This window comes from Cyprinus carpio, chromosome A5, assembly GCF_018340385.1.
Source record: "Cyprinus carpio isolate SPL01 chromosome A5, ASM1834038v1, whole genome shotgun sequence".
Classification (NCBI taxonomy): domain Eukaryota; kingdom Metazoa; phylum Chordata; class Actinopteri; order Cypriniformes; family Cyprinidae; genus Cyprinus; species Cyprinus carpio.
In genome coordinates, this window is record NC_056576.1 from 39,526,327 (window position 1) to 39,544,501 (window position 18,175).

The window sequence follows — 18,175 nt, forward strand, 5'->3', positions numbered from 1 at the left end:
AATTATTTTTTTTTTTAAAGTATATTCAAATAGAAAACTATTATTTTAAGTTGTAATAATATTTCCTACAATGTATTTTTGATCAAATAAATGCAGGCTTGATGAGCAGAGAAGAACTTCTTTCAAAAAACATTACAACTAGTAACGTTTCCAAACTTTTGACCTGTACTGTAGTGAGGGGACTGTATGTAGCAGTGTACACACATGTTGTAGAGTGTGTGTGATTCAATGATGCCTGTTGTATTGTGTGTGCTTCTTATACCCCACCTAGTGTCGGAGCGCTTGAGAGCCATGACCTTATAGGAAAGAGAACGCCCCGCCTCTAAACTTCATGTCTTCGCTCCCGCCTCCACCTCCACACGACCCTCAGACCAGAAGAAGGAGGATTCAAAACACAGCTTCTTTCTGTGCCGCCATAACTCTCGCCGCTAAAAAAAACAGGGATGCTCAAAACAACATATTTACAAAATCAATCAGAGAGTCATTTTGTGTCTGAATGATCAGTGCATCTTCAAACGTCTTGTGTGATTAGAGTTCACAGCTCTCTTTAATACAGAAGATTTTAACAAATAACTATAGGCTTTTGGTTGCATAAATGTGACCTACTCTTTATGAATAAATCACAGTAGCTGGATTGAAGCACAACAGCAAATAATTCTTAAAAGCTATCGCCAATTCATCTTCAGAGCTCTGCCACTAAAGAATGAAAGCTAAAACTCTAGCTCGGGACCTCACTGACTAGTCAAGATCTCTAATAAACACAATGTCATGGCCTCTCTCTTCTTTTTTTCAGATTTATCTAAAATCTAAAAGCCAATCTGCTATTCTGTAACTTGACACATTTCTTTAATAAAATTTTTGTTGTAGAATAAAAAAAAAAGAAAAAATAAATCTTTGCTTAGCTTTTTAAAGTTGTTTTTAGACTTTCAGTAAAAATGAAAAATATTGTGTAGATTTTTTTGAAAAACAAAATCTTGTTTAAATTCAATTATTTTTAGAATTTTTTAAGAAAATAAGAAATAATCTAAAAAGCTAAACTTTATGATTATCCTTTATACTACATTGTTTTTAGATATTGCAAAGGGAAAATAATCTTGTAGGTTGAAGCAGAAATATAAAATTAACCATATACTTTTTTTTAATTAAACGGTTTTTGATTATAAGAGAAAAAAAAAACTAATCATGTCAATTTGAAAGACAAAATTTAAAAGCTACACCTTTAATTTATCATCAGCATCCTAAAACCTTAATTTAATGAAAATAAAAACAAAACATTAAAAGGTTTATAGTAATATCTCTTATATGAGCAAATGATTTGGTCTAAACTACATATTTTGGGCTGCACTTGTAAAATTTAGGTAAAAAATAAATAAATTAAAAATAAATTAAAAAATTATTGTAATAAATAAAAAAAAAAAAATATTAAAATGATTTTTTTTTAAATATAATACATATATAAAATATAAAATATAATAAATAAATACATTTAATTTCAAATATTAAAAATAATAAAAGCAAAAATAAATTAGTATGAATATAAGCATTTGAATATAGATAAGCAGGAAATGGTAGTCTTGTGCTTTGCTTTTTTTTTGGTTTTAAAATTAAAATCTAGTAGAAACTCCTTCCTGTCTTTCACTTTTCTTCATTTTGTCCATCACCTTCCAAAAGTCAAAAGATGCAACCAGGCGATCTACATCCACCGTATTTCTCATAGACTCTCAATATACACAGCATCAGCAGAAGAAGAAGAAGAAGAAGAAGAAGGAGAAGAAGAAGAAAGATATACACAGCATCGAAGAAGAAGAGCAGCTGTGGATCTTCTGCACAAAGCCTGGCTCCTCTGAAAGCAGCATTAATCTTTGATGAAGGTCACTTTCGCTCTCAGCTGGAGGCTTGCTTCTTTAACGATTGCTTGGGAAAAGCTCTTCATGTTGGGAGACTACTTGCAAGCACACTCAACGTGTTAAATAATAATCATAATACGGCATATCCTGTTTCCACAAACACATCACTGAGCCGCTTTAAATAATAAATAACAAAAGCCACACCAACAGATGCGTCTCATTTAACAGCCTCAAAGTTTTGTCAGTGTGTTTTGTCATGCCAATTTGTCTCATACATGCATGGTATGGCACACTGATCTTGCAATGCTTGTATATGTGTTGTATGTGTTGTGGAGGTTTTTGTAATTAATGTTTGTGTTGTGAATGGATGGTGTTTGTTTTTATGTGTGTGTAAAGTACGTGCAGAAGGCCTCGTGAAGTTGCATCACTCAGTAACCTCTCCTCAGCTTCAGCACTGTCAATCATTCACAAACACATAACGTGGGTGGCCAAACACACGTGACATAAAATTATTGCTATGCACTGAAAAATAACAGGTTTTTTGTTTGAGTAACTAACAACAGTGCTCATGTGCAGTGAAGAAAAGCAAACTTCAAGTATTTGTGTACAGAATAGACAATCACAGCCTCTCTTCATGCACTGCTATAATTCTTTCCTTCACAAAGCCGAGTTAAATAGGGATGTGCAAAACTACGTATTTCCAAAATCAGTTAGACAGTGGTTTGCCTGTGCAAAACTACGTATTTCCAAAATCAGTTAGACAGTTGTTTTTTATTATGATTGTTGGATATTGTTGTGATGTTTTATATTTATGTTGGTCACTCCACAAAGTGTTAAAAAGAACTGCATGTTCAGTGTCACTCTATTGCAAAAAAAAAAACAATTTTAATAATATATATTCTAATAATATATTTTCTTTTTTACTATCACTTTTTTATCAATTTAACACATCCTTGCTGAATAAAAGTATTGATTTTATTTTAAAAAAAAAAGTGATGATTTTAGAAAGAAAAAAAAAATTACTGACCCCAAATTACTGACCAGTAGTGTATATTGTTATTACAAAAATATTTATATTTTTAAAACATAGCTTCTTTTTTTTTTTATTTGTTGCTAATACAACTCAATTTATACATTGTTGTAAACAGTTTCATTTAGCCAACACACTGATGTACTGTGTTTCCTTTAATTTAATATCTAAATTTTCTTTAATTCATCTTAAATGGGTCACCCATAATGAAAATTCTGTCATCATTTACTCCCCTTATGTTGTTCCAAACCTGTATGGATTGTTTGTTCTTTTGTTTTTATGTTGAGTGCATTACTTGGTAACCATTGGTAACATAAGCTGCTGGTAGCCATTGACTTCCAAAGGTTTTTTCCCACACTATGGAAGTCAAAGGCTACCAGCAACTGTTTGATTACCTGCATTCTTCTAAATATCTTCTTTGCATTCAATAGAAGATAAAATAATCCATACAGGTTTGGAACAACTTGATGGTCAGTAAATTATGATAAAATAGATAACTTCATAAAATCAGCAGAAACCCTGATTTTTCTGCTATTATGTGGTTTCCCCCGTTTTTTTTTTTTTTTTTTTTTAGGATTATCATGGCTGTAAACACCCATTGTAGAAGAAAGAATGTGTGGGGTCTGTAATTCACTGAAAGGCTGAGGTGGGCATGTGATGTTTAACCAGCATGAGCTGAATGGTCTAATGATTGTTTAGAAGCCAATAATAACAACAACAAACCCAAGAGTGAGACTGAGAGAATGAATGAAGGAATAAGTGATGGATGTTGGTCCCACTGTGGGAAAAAGTACAACTAAACGACTACTCTTAAAAAATCATATGGATTTCTGCATGCTAAAAGCCTCCAAAATAGGAAATAAGCTTCATCCAGGTGATAACAATTTAACACAGTGGCATATCTTCAACAAATGGTTCAAATAACCAAGCTAATGGATGGGAAAGCGTGTGCAGACATATATTTCATTAAACCTGCTTTATTGGCAAAAACTTCCATCACATGCTTTTTATTGCTACTTTACTACAGTTGTGCAACAGCTACAAGGTATTTGGCCCAATTTCTTTATACAAATTATTTATTGCAGTTCAGACATATTTTTGGGATGCGTTCCTTGAGAGAGTTTTTTTTTCTTTACTGCAGTTTCTCTGTGTTTTGAATTCTTTCTGATGTAACTTTCACTGATAAATTTATCAGAAAGTTTCTTGAATCTTCAACTTCTATCTTTTGTTATCTTGTTGGGACAAACCACAGACCGGTTTCAGACCTGCACAGACCTGCACATCAACAACACAGCTCTACTGGTGCGGAAGTTAGACAACAGTGCTTCTTTTTTCTCGTCTTGTCTCATCTAATAAAGTTTTTCTTCCTATTCATCATAGGATCCTGAATTTTCTTTCCAGAAAAATATTAAGCATCACAACTGTTTTCCACATTGATAACAATAAGAAATCAGCATATTAGAATGATTTCTAAAGGATCGTGTGATACTAAAGACTGGAGTAATGATGCTGAAAAATCAATATATTCAAACAGAAAATCATTTTAAATTATAATAATATTTCACAATATTTACTGTATTTTTGACCAAATCAATGCATTGATGAGCCTAAGAGAATTCTTTCCAAAAAAATCTTTACCAATCCAAAATCCAAAACCATATAGCCATGACGTGAGACAGGAAGTCTCATTTATACTCCTCAGTTTTAGCATGCGGGAACAGAAGGTAATGCCAAGCACACGCTCATGCTGAGAGCTAAAGCCTGTTGGCTTAAACTGCTTAAAACACCTTGTCTGGCTAATTGGCTTTAAAAGCCCTCCAAGCCGTAACCCTGCTAAGATCATGTAATTGGAATCAGTTTATGGCATTACCTGCAGTATGAGGATGAAGAAGTCCACGGGTTTGCCGCGCAGGTAAAGGTAGTGGTGCGCCGATTTCTTATCACTCTCATTGAATTTGATCTCCTGGATCACATCAGGGTGTTTAAGGATACGCAGAAGAACTTTCTCTGAGATCTGAGACGGACTGAACAAATTAACCTCTGTGAAGACAGAGACAGAAACAGACAAGACGTTCAAATTAAAGCACATTTGAAATGCATATCATCTTTCTTTTTGACAAATGTGAAGACAGGGAGTTAAAATTACAAGACGTTCAAATTAAAGCACAGTGGTGCTCCGATTTCTCTATTTCACTCTTATTCGAAATTTGGATCTTCCCCCCCGCACATTTACAGCGTGCTTTAAGGCTACGCCAGTTCTTTTTCTTACTGTCTCCTCCCCCCCCCTGGACCTCGGGAAACAAAAAACAAATAACCTCTGGGAATTTTTGACAGTTGAACAAAAAGGTAACAAGTATCGTTCACCGGACATCACATTGCAATTTTTATAATTCATCAACGCAAATTTTTCCAAAAACGCATGGGTATTCTTTCTACAATTACAACAAAAAGTATAAAAGTTATGTGTACATTTTAAACGAAACCTAACACAATATTATGTGGTGTGCTGTTATTGTTTTTGTGCATATGAGTAACGTGAGTAACGTAGTGGTTTGCATTGATTAGAATTAATGCACTGCATGTTAAGCGGCCCTAGCATTACAAATGGGGTGCATTATATGGCAAACAACAAAAAAACGGCGCTTATTTACCTAACATAAAGTAAAAAATGTTGTAAAAATAATGTAATTCTACATATTGGTGGCCAAACACATTTTTAAAACCCTTTTTCAAGGGTGTGTACAAGTACAGTGGACTTAGGGTATTTAAAGTTAAACTAAATAAGGGCTTGACATTAGCATATTAAAAATGTAAATTACCCTGAAAGTTTTAATGCGGTTCTCTTGTTGGATTAAATGTTGGCGTTAACCACACAGCAATACAACATGTGGGAAACTAAAAAGTGTGAGATGTTGGCTGCTCGCAAAATCAGATTTTTTTTTCAGAAGTTCCCGTTAGAGGCATTACATAAAGAAAGAAACACCTTGCATGCTAAATAAAATGGGTCACAAAAATAGGCTGGGCCCTGATTTCAGTTAATGGCCCAGTTTTGCACCGTTTGGCCTCAAATGAGCGCTCTAGGGGAGTGGATTCCGAGTAAAAACTGTATATGCAGGGTTTCATTGAAACTCAGCACAGTATGTGCAATGTGTACAACTGGGCCAGGGTCTTCGAAAGAAGAGCCCACCATTTGCATGACGAAAGGACTGATTGAAAAATGACACATTCTGACAGCCAGGGGGGGGGGTGGACTGTTAAAAGCCCCATTTTTGTTGTTTTTGAGCAGCATTGGAGTGGATATTATCTTGTTCACGTTGGACACGCACCAGCGATTTTTATACCCTTGATTGAAATGACACATTTGTTTAAGTGTTTTAAGGAAGTTTTTGTGTTTTGGTGTTTATTTGTTGGATATTATCTGTTCAGTGAACACGCAGCGATACAGTGAGTCTGACTGATTGTTTACCTGTTGCAAGGAAGCGGTGGTGTTCTCTAATTGTGTGCCACTTTCTTTCTGGTACGGTTATCAGCTGCAAAGAAATGCACAAAAGACTCATTCATAAGAAATTGCGATGTGCAGAACGGGAGCAAAACAAGTTTTAATTCCATCACAATATTCACACTGGTAGTACCATGAAAACTCTAACGTCATGAACATGATGATAGTGCTTTTCTCAAAAAATGCGCAGTGCATGCGTCTGTGATTTCGCAAGCAGCGTATCTGTGTGAAACCATGTGTGAAAAGATTCATGATGCAGGACAGCAAGAGGAAGTCAGAAAGTGTGCATTCTGAAGAATTTGTTGCTGTACGAGTGCTGTGTGGATTGATTTAAAAGATTATTACAGGACACAGAAGCATCACAAAAACACACATTCCACTCACTGTAGAGGTCAGACTCGTCCAGGATTTCTGATTTGATGATCTCCTCGATGACATCTTCCAGAGTGACCAATCCCAGCACCTCATAGAACGGATCTCCCTCTCCCTCATTATTAACTTTCTGAACAATCGCCAAGTGTGATTTACCTGCAGGATAAGATAACGATTAATCAGACCAATTCAGTAAACTTCCAATCAATCGAATCAGTTATGACTGAACAAAAACTGCAGTCATTTAAATTAAAACAACAATACTCATTCATAAGAGCATTTGTGTTACTCTTTCAGTAAACAGCTGTTAATAATAATAACAACAATAATGCAGTCAAATAACATTCCTCAAAGACCTTAAGTATTAAAGCAGAAAATGTACTCATGAATAAGAACCCAGCAATAATGGTTTGTTAGAGCTTTGCATAAAAAAATAAAATAAAAAAAAAACATTATATTCTAAGATTAAATAACTGTATATTTCATAATTTAATATAATTATTATTTATTGTGCAATCAAATAACACTCCTCACAGCTCTTTAGTATTAAACAAAATATATTCATAAATAACAATCAAGCAATAATGGTTTGGTAAAGATAATTATAAAGATAATATTATATATAAATGTATATTTCACAATTTAATATAATAATGAATTATATTACACATATCATTAATATAAATGTATTAATAATATTAATATATTTTCCCAAGAAGTCTAAAAACTATGGTTTTGTGGCACAAAACATTGCTCAGCCAATGGCATGAGTTTGCCATTAGAAATTTGCATTTGATTATCCAACTCACTTGCTAAAGCATAATTCTTTGTGTTTGCATTTATAATACATTTTGCATTTTGAACTAGAGATCGCAACTACAAACGTGAGTTCAAAGCTAATGTTTATTAACTATGACAGAGAAAATTAAGCAACTAACAGTGTGAGAGAAATACATACAGTCCCCAAACCTTGCATAATGCACTATAGTGGCGCTATGGTACAGTGATGAATATCATTGTACTGAATGATGAGCGTGTAGAACCACATATCAAGGTATTTACTTGTAATGACCAAAGTATATTTCCAAAAAAAATCAAAGTGCTTACACACAGTGTAGGTTTTTGCTCAATTTAGTGATAGTAAAGACAAAACAGTACTATAGTTATCTTGTTTCTTTATAAACAGTGTCAAGGACAAACGGTAAAAGCTAAACAGCTTGATAAAATCCTCCTGTGAGGGTGAAAGAGACTCTGCTTTGTCTCACATCACATCCAGCACATATTGTTTAGAGCTGTTTAAGACACACTGCCTTGATCTGTGCAGACTCTCTCCTGATTCCGCCAGAACACTTTTTTCATGTAAGAAGTGTTATTATGATTATAGACTCTATGTGTTGTTTAGTTATAAACATCTTAATGCTGGATGTGTTTCATCTTTTGTCCTTCTTCCAGATGTTCACTATGGACGTGAGTGCCTGTGATCTTGTGGATTATTGTGATGGTTTTTATCAGCTGTTTGGACCTCAATTCTGACGGCAACCCATTCACTGCAGAGCATCCATTGCTGAGACAACTGATGCAATAACACAAATCTTCTCCAAATGTGAGAAAGCAGACGAACTCCGGGGACATTTGGCATGAGTACATCCGTTAAAAGCAATTTTTTTCATGGTTACTTTAAAAATACCATCTTGTAACAGACTGGGGGGGTTAGCAAAGATAACCAAAGGAGGTGTGTCATCTGATTACAGTAGACACTGATAGAGAAACTTGTTTTGAAGTTCCATAATTTCTCGGAATGTTTCCACTTGAAGTTTACTTTCTCAAAACACAGCAGGCATTTTTAAAGAAAAATAAGTTTATAAACAACTTTGGCTACTGAAATTAGCTTAAAGTATATGGACCACTCATTAACTCCTGGATCAGAACGCTTGGGCGCGTTCTAGCTTTAAAGGTTTAAAGGTGACTTGTTGTTTGATTTAAACCTGTGGGGGGGGTTTTTCCCCCCACACTTTTTTTTATCTGATCTGAGTCCGTCAACCTTTAATGATGTGCCCCCCCCCCCCCCCCCCCCCCCAGTGCTTGGACTATTGTTCAGAAGATGTTTACAAACATTCATACAGGACATTCTCCAAAGGATTTCTGAGACAAATCATTTTTAAGGGTGCAAGATATAGCTCCAATATAACCACACATCCCAAAATGTTTGACAACAAATAAACCGTATTTAGGAACGTAAATTGACGAGTGTGTCTCTTTCTGAAGAAACAGGACATTGTGATCTCATCACACTGTACTCATGTGCACTTACAGACACCAGTGCTTCTGGTAATTTCGCGGCATGAGCAAAAGAAGCAATGATGCACCGCGTCCTCGATGGCAGATGGGGCTTGTCCCATCTACAGTTAACAACTGACAGTCAGTACATTTTAAAAAAGCATAAAGAGTTCTCATTACTGTAACTTTTACCTCATCACGACATTTCTGGAAAAACTACATGCGATAGCTTAAAGTCAAATGAACTGGTGTCACTTATCAGAGCGGAGGCCAAATGAGGAGTTTTGCTAAAATTATCTCTAAAACAGCACGTTTTGGCTGCTGGATGACATTATAAGTGATGTCATGGTGAAAAAAGGAAATGTTGATTTGATGATATCTTGTTTCCCAGTTTACACAGCCCTGCATCTTTCAAAATGGGTCATAACTCGAAAAAGGAAGTAAAAAAATATGTGCTAACAAATATACCGTGCTACTTATGAACTGCTTTTTGTGCTCCTAGGGACACATATAAAGCATCTTATTTACAGATAAAGGCTGAATTCTGTGATACACAACTGGCTCTTACGTTAAAAAATAATGTGGATCATGGCACCAAAATTCCAGCATAAAAGCATTGAGAATAAGCCATGGATGGTGGTTTTTGTCCTGTTTTCTCTCATTCATGCAACACAACTACAATAACCAAAGCCCAAAAGAGCGGGCCACAGCAATTCACGTGTCGAAGCCAAACCCAGCTGCGTGGATGCTTTGAGTTTAAAATCATGAACAGAAAGGGAAGTAAGGCAAGACTTCTGCATAAAATAGATGGAAGTGCTTCAGAACGAGGAGAAACGCCATGCGCTGCACACAACAGAAGAGAACCACACAGCGATCTGACAACTGAAAATGATTTCAATATGCAACTGCAATTATTAAACATCTTTATGATCCATTTAAAGCATCCTTGCTAAACAAAAGCAATAATTTCTTTCTCAAAAGAAAGAAATAAATTATACTGGACTCCATGCTTTCAGAAATGGCAAAGGGTAGATAATGTTACAAAAAGCTTTTATTTCAAGATAAATGCTGATTCTTTTGTAGGGCTCCAGAATGTAAAATAAACGGTTGCATTTGCAACCAAAAATATTAAGTTGCAGAGTGTTTTTGACTCGAGTTTCATCACTGGTGATTAGGAATGTGTACTCAACCAGAAAAGTCACTATACGACACGGATCACTGATCAGGACATGCACTGAATTTGAACCTCATCAGAACTGATTTAAACACAGCGGTTTTATGTCAACACTGCATCAGCTCCATTGCTAACTGTAGGCATAGCAGGCTGCTGAGCTCTGCGTTATGAAGGGCCACCAGAACTGTAACCCATAACAATGTGTGTTCCGGTTTACACTGTGCACTCCCTCACCATGTGCAATATTCTGATTTCGTTTGCATCTTGTTTTTAAGCCCATAAATAAGAAGGTACTCAGCTCTACTACATATTATATTGCAATGTTACTCATATTAAGATAGTTTTAAAAATTCGTACCATGGCTGGTCGGGTATCACTGCCCAAATTAAACACATTTTTGTACATTAACAAAAATACAACTTCAAAGAGTCGTCACTGTATCTCCCACACACATGTTTTAGTCACTCAAACAGATCATGCTGCACACACACCGACATTCAGCAAACACAAATTCTCAGAGCAGCAGCTGAAATTTTATAGAACTTAATCGCTCAAGAGCTACCTTATCTTTATCAACAAGGAGCTGGTAACATCAGTTTCTGAAGGGATGTTAGCCAACAGCTATCACTGTTGATGAGAAAACCCCCAGCAAAACGGTGGTAATTCATTCATACATAGCCTCCTCGTCGGCTCTCCTCTCTCATCTCTCATAATACAGTGTACCCATACCATTAATGAATATTACCCTTTTCTGCAGAATAGAATCCTCAGAACTGACAGCTGAAAACCGTTAACCAAGCCACGCAACTGCAGAAAATATTGTGTGCAAATCATGAGTTTCAGCGCGACGACGCTCATCTAACATACACGTTCTGATACTCTAACGTGATGAATGCCGATTTAACAGTCACAGTCAAAGGGTTATTACCAACTCACTGCTTATTAGAATATATGCAATGTCTGCCCATCAATCAGGTCAATTAAACATCTAATACATGGCAGTGGAAGGCTCTGGCGCCAAGTAATCCCAATTCCCAAAAATTAAGAATTAAACTAGACTACATTTAGGCAGTCAATCAGATTAATGTACAGGTTAAGTATATGATGGTTGAACTAGATGCCAAATAAAAAAGAAGGTACAGTATCCAGAAAAGTTTTCACACAGAGCAGCGACGCTGTAAAACCACCAGATAATAGCTTCTGCTCTAGCTCCACATTATTAGCTTTTGGGATGACAACAAACCAATATAGAAAGTCTTTAGGAGCGAAATTCCCAATATATCTGCTTGTACATACATTCCACATGGATGCCTTGAGTACAGAGAATCAGCGGCGTCATAGTTGATTGATCCAACCGAGCAGAGGAGGGCTCCGCCTTCACTCACCTTTTCTTGAACTCCTCCCAGCATGCAGTCCAAACTTGGTGTCGTGAAACACGAAGTGCACCGGATGGTTGTAGAACCTGGTGACGGTCTTCAGCGTCGTGCAATCATGCCGGATCCACGAAGGCGCGGTCTTTGGACCAGGAGGAGTCCACGATGTTGCTTCTGACTCGCCCTCGTAGACGGGAATGGCTCGTGTATCCCTTCTCCATGATATCAGACATGGTGTTGAAGTCCAGCACCGTTGCCGCTGTTGATCATGAAGCACCGTCGCCTGAGCCATAAAACAGTTGTTGAGTGGAGTCATGATGTCCTCCACCGTCTTATTAGTCATTTATTGAGGAGCACTGTTGATGTTCTGTTCATCTCCTCTTTCACCAGATCGTTGTCTCCACCAGCTTCTCTCGGTTGTACACGGTTGCGATCTCCTGACCCAGGCACGCAGTCCAGGAGCTTGCTGATGGGGAACGGGACGAGCGGGAAAGTCAGAAGCATGAAGAACTTAGTGAGGAGAATGGTGTTCGCGCCAACCGCCAAACCGTGGCGGGAACAGAGCGCCTGAGGGACGATCTCGCCGAAGATGACGATGCCGATAGTGGACGCCACGACGGCGACTAAACCGGAGCCGATGAGATCGTCGATCAGGATAGTCAGTGTCGTGTTAACCAGCACGTTCCCCAAGAGAAGCGAGCACAATAAGTAGTTTCCTTTTGCCCCGGATCGCGTTCAGATTTTTGCTTCGCGTCTACTCTTTCCTTTCTCTGTACCGGAGCTTTGTACGATCCTCAGCTCCATGGGAGCCAGCTGGCCATTAGACCCAGATTTTAAACCGCTGACATCCCCGAGAGAGCCATGAGGCAGGATATTATGATCCCCTGGAGCCAGACAGGAAAAAGGTACCTCGTCTTCATCCACCACACGCAAACTTTCCGGTCGTTTTTCCACCTCCGCGGACGGGACAACCACTCCATTCAGTGGCTTGCAGTCATGAACGCATCAGCGGGCGTAATCCCACGTCGCGGCTCGCTCGTGCGAAAAACGCCCCCGGTTTTGATTCTGGAGCCACAGGACTACCGAGGTTGCCCTGGCCGTGGCCGGTTCATGATTTGGTCCGGATGGAGATGTTCCTTTGGTTGAAGTGAGCAGACAAGTGCTGTTCATTCTCCGTCGATCTGCTCCACGAACCTTGATGCCGCTCCCAAGGTGTCGACGGCTTGATCTGTAGTCCGTAGGAGCGGGAGCACTGGATTGTCGCCGTCGTCCTCGGTTACCTGGGATGATGCCAGCCGTCGTGAGGTCGAGGCGGGACTGTCGCTCCTCTCCGTAGCATGTGGAGGATCCTTCCGGGTGTCGCTGACTGGAGGACTCGCAGCTCGGATCGCGGGAGAATCTAACTCCAAAATCTCAGTAATCAATGTGAGCGCGCTGCCTTTCCGACTACTCCGTTTCTGGACGCCATGTTTTTCGCTTCTGTTGAATGAGAGCTGACGTCACCTACTGACGTCCTCGGCGAGGCCCCGCCACTTCATTAACATAACGCCGGCGGAAGCCCAATCAGAGCGCGGATCGTCACCTAACGAGGAAGAACGAGCCTTCTTCTTTCCTTCTTTTTTTTTATTGAACAGTATTAATTTACGAGACTCATCTAGTGAATAAAATCTAAAGCACATGACATATAAGGAAACCTCCAGTCATAGAAATAGATTTATGTAGTGAATACACACCCCCACGTTTGTGAATTTGGGGGACATTCCCATAGGCCATAAGTGGGTTTTATACTGTACAAACGGTGATGTTGCTATTTGCCCTACACCAACCCCACACCTAAACCATAACCACTTACAGGAACCTTTGTGGATTTTTAACTTTCCTCCCCCTTTGCAAAAAAACTCATTCTGTATGGTTTAGAAGCGTTTTGAAAAATGAGGACATGGGTTATGTCCTCATAAGTCAACCCTCCTCCTGGTAATACCTGGTGTCACAACCCATGACATTATACAAAGTTGTGTCCTGATATGGTCACACAACACACACACTCTCCACACTTCACTCACACACACACACACACCACACCACACACACACACACACTGTCTCTCTCTCTGTCACACACACAACACTGTCTCCTCGCTCACACACACACACACACACTCTAACACACATACAGACACACACACCACACTACACACTCACACACAACCACACACACTCACACTCACAGACACACCACACAACACACACTGGTCTCACACACACACACACACACACACACACCACACAACCTACACTCACTCACGATGAAGGAGAGTGTTGTTGACTTCATGAGAGCGCACACTCAGCATGTTTCTCGACCAGCAACGGTGCGGTGACTGTGGAGAGAGGGAGCAGCACCAAGTTCCTGGGTGGTGCATCACAGAGGACTCTCCGGACCGACAAAAATGCAGCACTGGCCAAGGAAATCACAGCAAGCGTCTCTACTCCTCGCAACACTGAGGGATAGGCAGAGGCCCCAGCCACCATCATGTACACCTTATACTCTAGACGGCAACCCATCGAGGAGAATTCTGACCAGCTGCATCACTGTGTGGTTATGTCGCCTGCAAAACGAGTCAGCTGAGGAAAGAGCATTGGGGTCTTCTCTCGCCCTCCCTCCAGGACATTTCTGGAACCTGTCTTCACTCACACAGCAAAGCCCTCTGCATCGCAGTGATCCCACTCACCCGTCACACCGCTTCTTCAGTCTGCTTGCCATCAGGGAGGAGACTGCGGAGTCCTCCAGGCCCGGACCAGCAGACTGAAGGACCGCTTTTCATCTCATGAGTCTGTCAGGAAGCTGAACTCGCTCCCGAACTTTCCCCCCCGGCCCTCTTCTGCCCCAGGCACACCTGAACTATGAACCCCGCCCCAGATCCCCACATCTCCAGGTCCTTTCCACCCCCTCTCGCCTAACCATACGAGTGACATGCACCAGTCACTTTGTGCATCATTTGTCTGCTCACTACCTCATTCACCATAGAACTGACGCTACACACCACACACACACACACACACACACTCACACACACTGTCTCTCACACACACACACACTCACACTCACACCACTCTTTCTCTCACAACACACACACACTCACACACACTCATAATAACGCACTCACACACACACTCACACTCACACACACTCATAGACGCACTCCTCACACTCACATCACACACACACACACACACACTTGTCCTCTCACACCCACTCGCACACACACACACTCCTCTCACACACACACACTCACACACACTCATAGACACACTCACACACACACACACACACACACACACACACTCTCACACTCACACACACTCTCTCTCACACATACTCACACACACTCATAGACGCCCTCACACACACACACACACTGTCTCTCTCACACACACACACACTCTACTCTCACCACCACACACTCGCCACACACACACACACACACTCTCTCACACTCTCTCTCACACTCACTCTCACACACAGTAGACAGCAAAAACAAAAATCTACTTCAAAACAGCTTCTTTCTGTACACTTTCAGCAGCTGAATAGATATGTTAATAATTCTAAACGGAATGTCCTCATATTCTGGGTACAGTTGGCCATTTGAGATAATTACAGTACTTGTTCATAAAACTATTCGTTTTCAAACTCTCTTCTATTTTTGCACGTGTATTGAAATCTGGAAACACAATTTACATTCTGAGCACATTTCCTATTATTATTGTATGATGCTACCTTATCATTGTCTCCAGTGTTGCGCTTTGTCAGTTCATGAACTCAATTTAACAAGATACGTTTGAAGTTGTGTAATTATTTGAAGGAAAGAGAGATGGCTTAAATTCCTCTAAGTTTGGCATCCAGACTGATTCAGCTCTTCAGCAGCTATTATGTTGAAAACTGCATGCTTTGTGTGCCACGCTTCATCTACATCCAAATCTATCACCCATAATAAAAAAAAATTTATTCATATAGCACTCATGTGTTTGAACACTCATTCCCATTTATTGCAATGGCCAATCTGTTATCTTATTTCACAAGGTGGTGGAACAAGGTGATGTGAATTGTCGTGGGTGAAATATACCTTGTCACCATTGCCCCCAAAACAAATTTTTTTTTTAAAAGCCTGCAATCTTGGTACATGCTATTTTTTTTTTCTTACCATTATCTAATGAATAACAGTTGTTTTTTGGGGGTTTTAGGTGGGCAAAGGTTGTACCAATCTCTTTTTCTGGTAGGTGATGAGCTCCACTTATCTGAATGCATATCTAAAAACACATTTGCATTTTCACGTGAATAGCCCTAACTAGCCAAAAGATCTTCTGCAGTTACCACATATTTTTATTTTTTTATAGTTTCCACATCATAAAACAACTCATCATCAACTGAGTATTTATCTTCCTCATATCAGCTTTTGTGCGTGTTAACCTCTAATATTCACAAAATAAAAAAATCACATCCCTTCCGCTTTTTTATCATTTGATTTTATAACGGTTATATGGTAAAAAAAAGTTTCAATATTCATCCTGCATTATGGTACTTTATGATCATCACAAGAATATATAAGTACAGTATATACTCATACAATAATGAAACTTTTAATTAAATTGCATTGTTCATGCCAAGTACACTCAGCACGTACATTATTGTGAAACATGTAATTGGATCAACTGTATTAGACATCAAAAAACATACATAATATATGTAAGTTCTTACAACTTGATAACACATAATAATATTAATAATACAATCAAGTGCATAATACACACGTAAAATCACTGTATAGTGTAAATATACATCAAAATAAGATTAAACCCCGTTACATAACTAATATAATGTAAATTCCTTAGTAGATGACCTGTTAAACATTATATTATTATTTGCCAGAATGTTTTGACCCAGGTTGAAGAAAAGTGGCAGTACAAATACACTTTAGTTCAGTACACGCACCTACCTTCCCTGTATTTACAGTGCACTCTAAATTATCATAGCACAATAATTTTGGTACACCATACCCCAAAAATGATCTTTAGTACTTCTCAGAGATAATCCAACCCAACCACACCCCACACCCACACTACAACCACTCACCATCCCAGCTAACACCCAACCACCCACACCCCCACCCCAAAAACATCAAAAACACACCCACACCACAACCCCTTATTTACACACCCCCAACCACTACAGACCCCACCCCTCACACATTAAACACCACTCACTCAAATACCCCAACAACTCACCACTCACCCCCAAACCTCAAAACCTAACAGCCACACACAAACCCAGCCAAACTCAACACATAATTGTATTCACACATTTAAACAAACAAATAATTCAAGCTAACAACACAGATCTCCCCTAACACACCAACACCTACCAAAAACACACAACAACGAACTCTCAGCCACCAACACACACAAAAAAATCATTTCCAACATTCCACATAACACCCACAACACACCCACCAACCCACAAACAACAAAACAACATACACCAAACCACACGCAAAACCACAACCCCACACAACCCAACAAACAACCCACATCACACCACCCCCACCTTTCCACCAAACACAAACACACACAAACACACCCACAACAACACCACCCACAAAAATAATAACACACCAAAAAACCCCCCACAACACCCACACAACCGACCCACACCCACCCCACTACAACCACCCCCAACACACCCCACAACAACAAAACCCAACAACAAACACAACCTGTCCAACCACCACAAGCAAACCAAAACCAACAACACCCCACCACACCACAACACCCCCCACCCCACAACCAAAGCAAACAAACAACAATAACACACAACCCAACAAAACAAACACAACACAACACCCACACATTTTAACTGTAATTGATTAGAGTTACTTTTTTTTGTTGCTGTTTTTTTATGCAATGAAAGTGTTTTGATGCTGTCAAGCTTCAAGTTTCAAAAAGGTGAGGAAAAAAAAATGTATCTAAAAAAAGTATCCTAACTCTTACCATACAGTAAGTACTGTATATGTAATTAATATTCCTCAGTACTTAACACTGTAACAAGGACACTATAAAATAAAGTGTAACCCATTTTTTTGTAATTAAATTATTTAATTCTGTTACATGTAGCTATTTGCTCCCCAACACAGTGTGTAACTGAGTGTGACCACAGGCGTGAGAGCGGTCAGTTCCAGTCAGCATGGCAGCGATGGTCAGCAGCTCGTTAACACAGTTGAACTCTCAGGAGGTGATCAGAGCTCTGGCTAGCAGCGGCTCCAGAGGAAGTTCAGACATGATGATGCCCACATCTAACAGATTCCCATCGTCAGCCAGAGCCGCCAGATAATCCAGATCCTCCAGCGCCTGCATCAGCGCCGCCGGGGCTGCACACACACACTCACACAAGTTTCTCTAATCTGACCGGCTGGTTCAGGGCAGTTCACTGAAATCATGGTGCAACAGGATTTTTCTGGGCTGCTGGGAAACATCAGGTCTGATGTAATAAAAGCCTCCATTGTAAGAACTCACACTCTCTCTCTCTCTCTCTCTCTCTCTCTCTCTCTTACGC

General features: G+C 39.3%; 1 pseudogene; it reads right to left on the reverse strand.

The window, feature by feature from the left end:
* Window positions 1-329: 329 nt before the first annotated feature.
* LOC109094236 lies at window positions 330-12,492 on the reverse strand (annotated as a pseudogene).
* Between the last annotated feature and the right edge of the window lie 5,683 nt (window positions 12,493-18,175).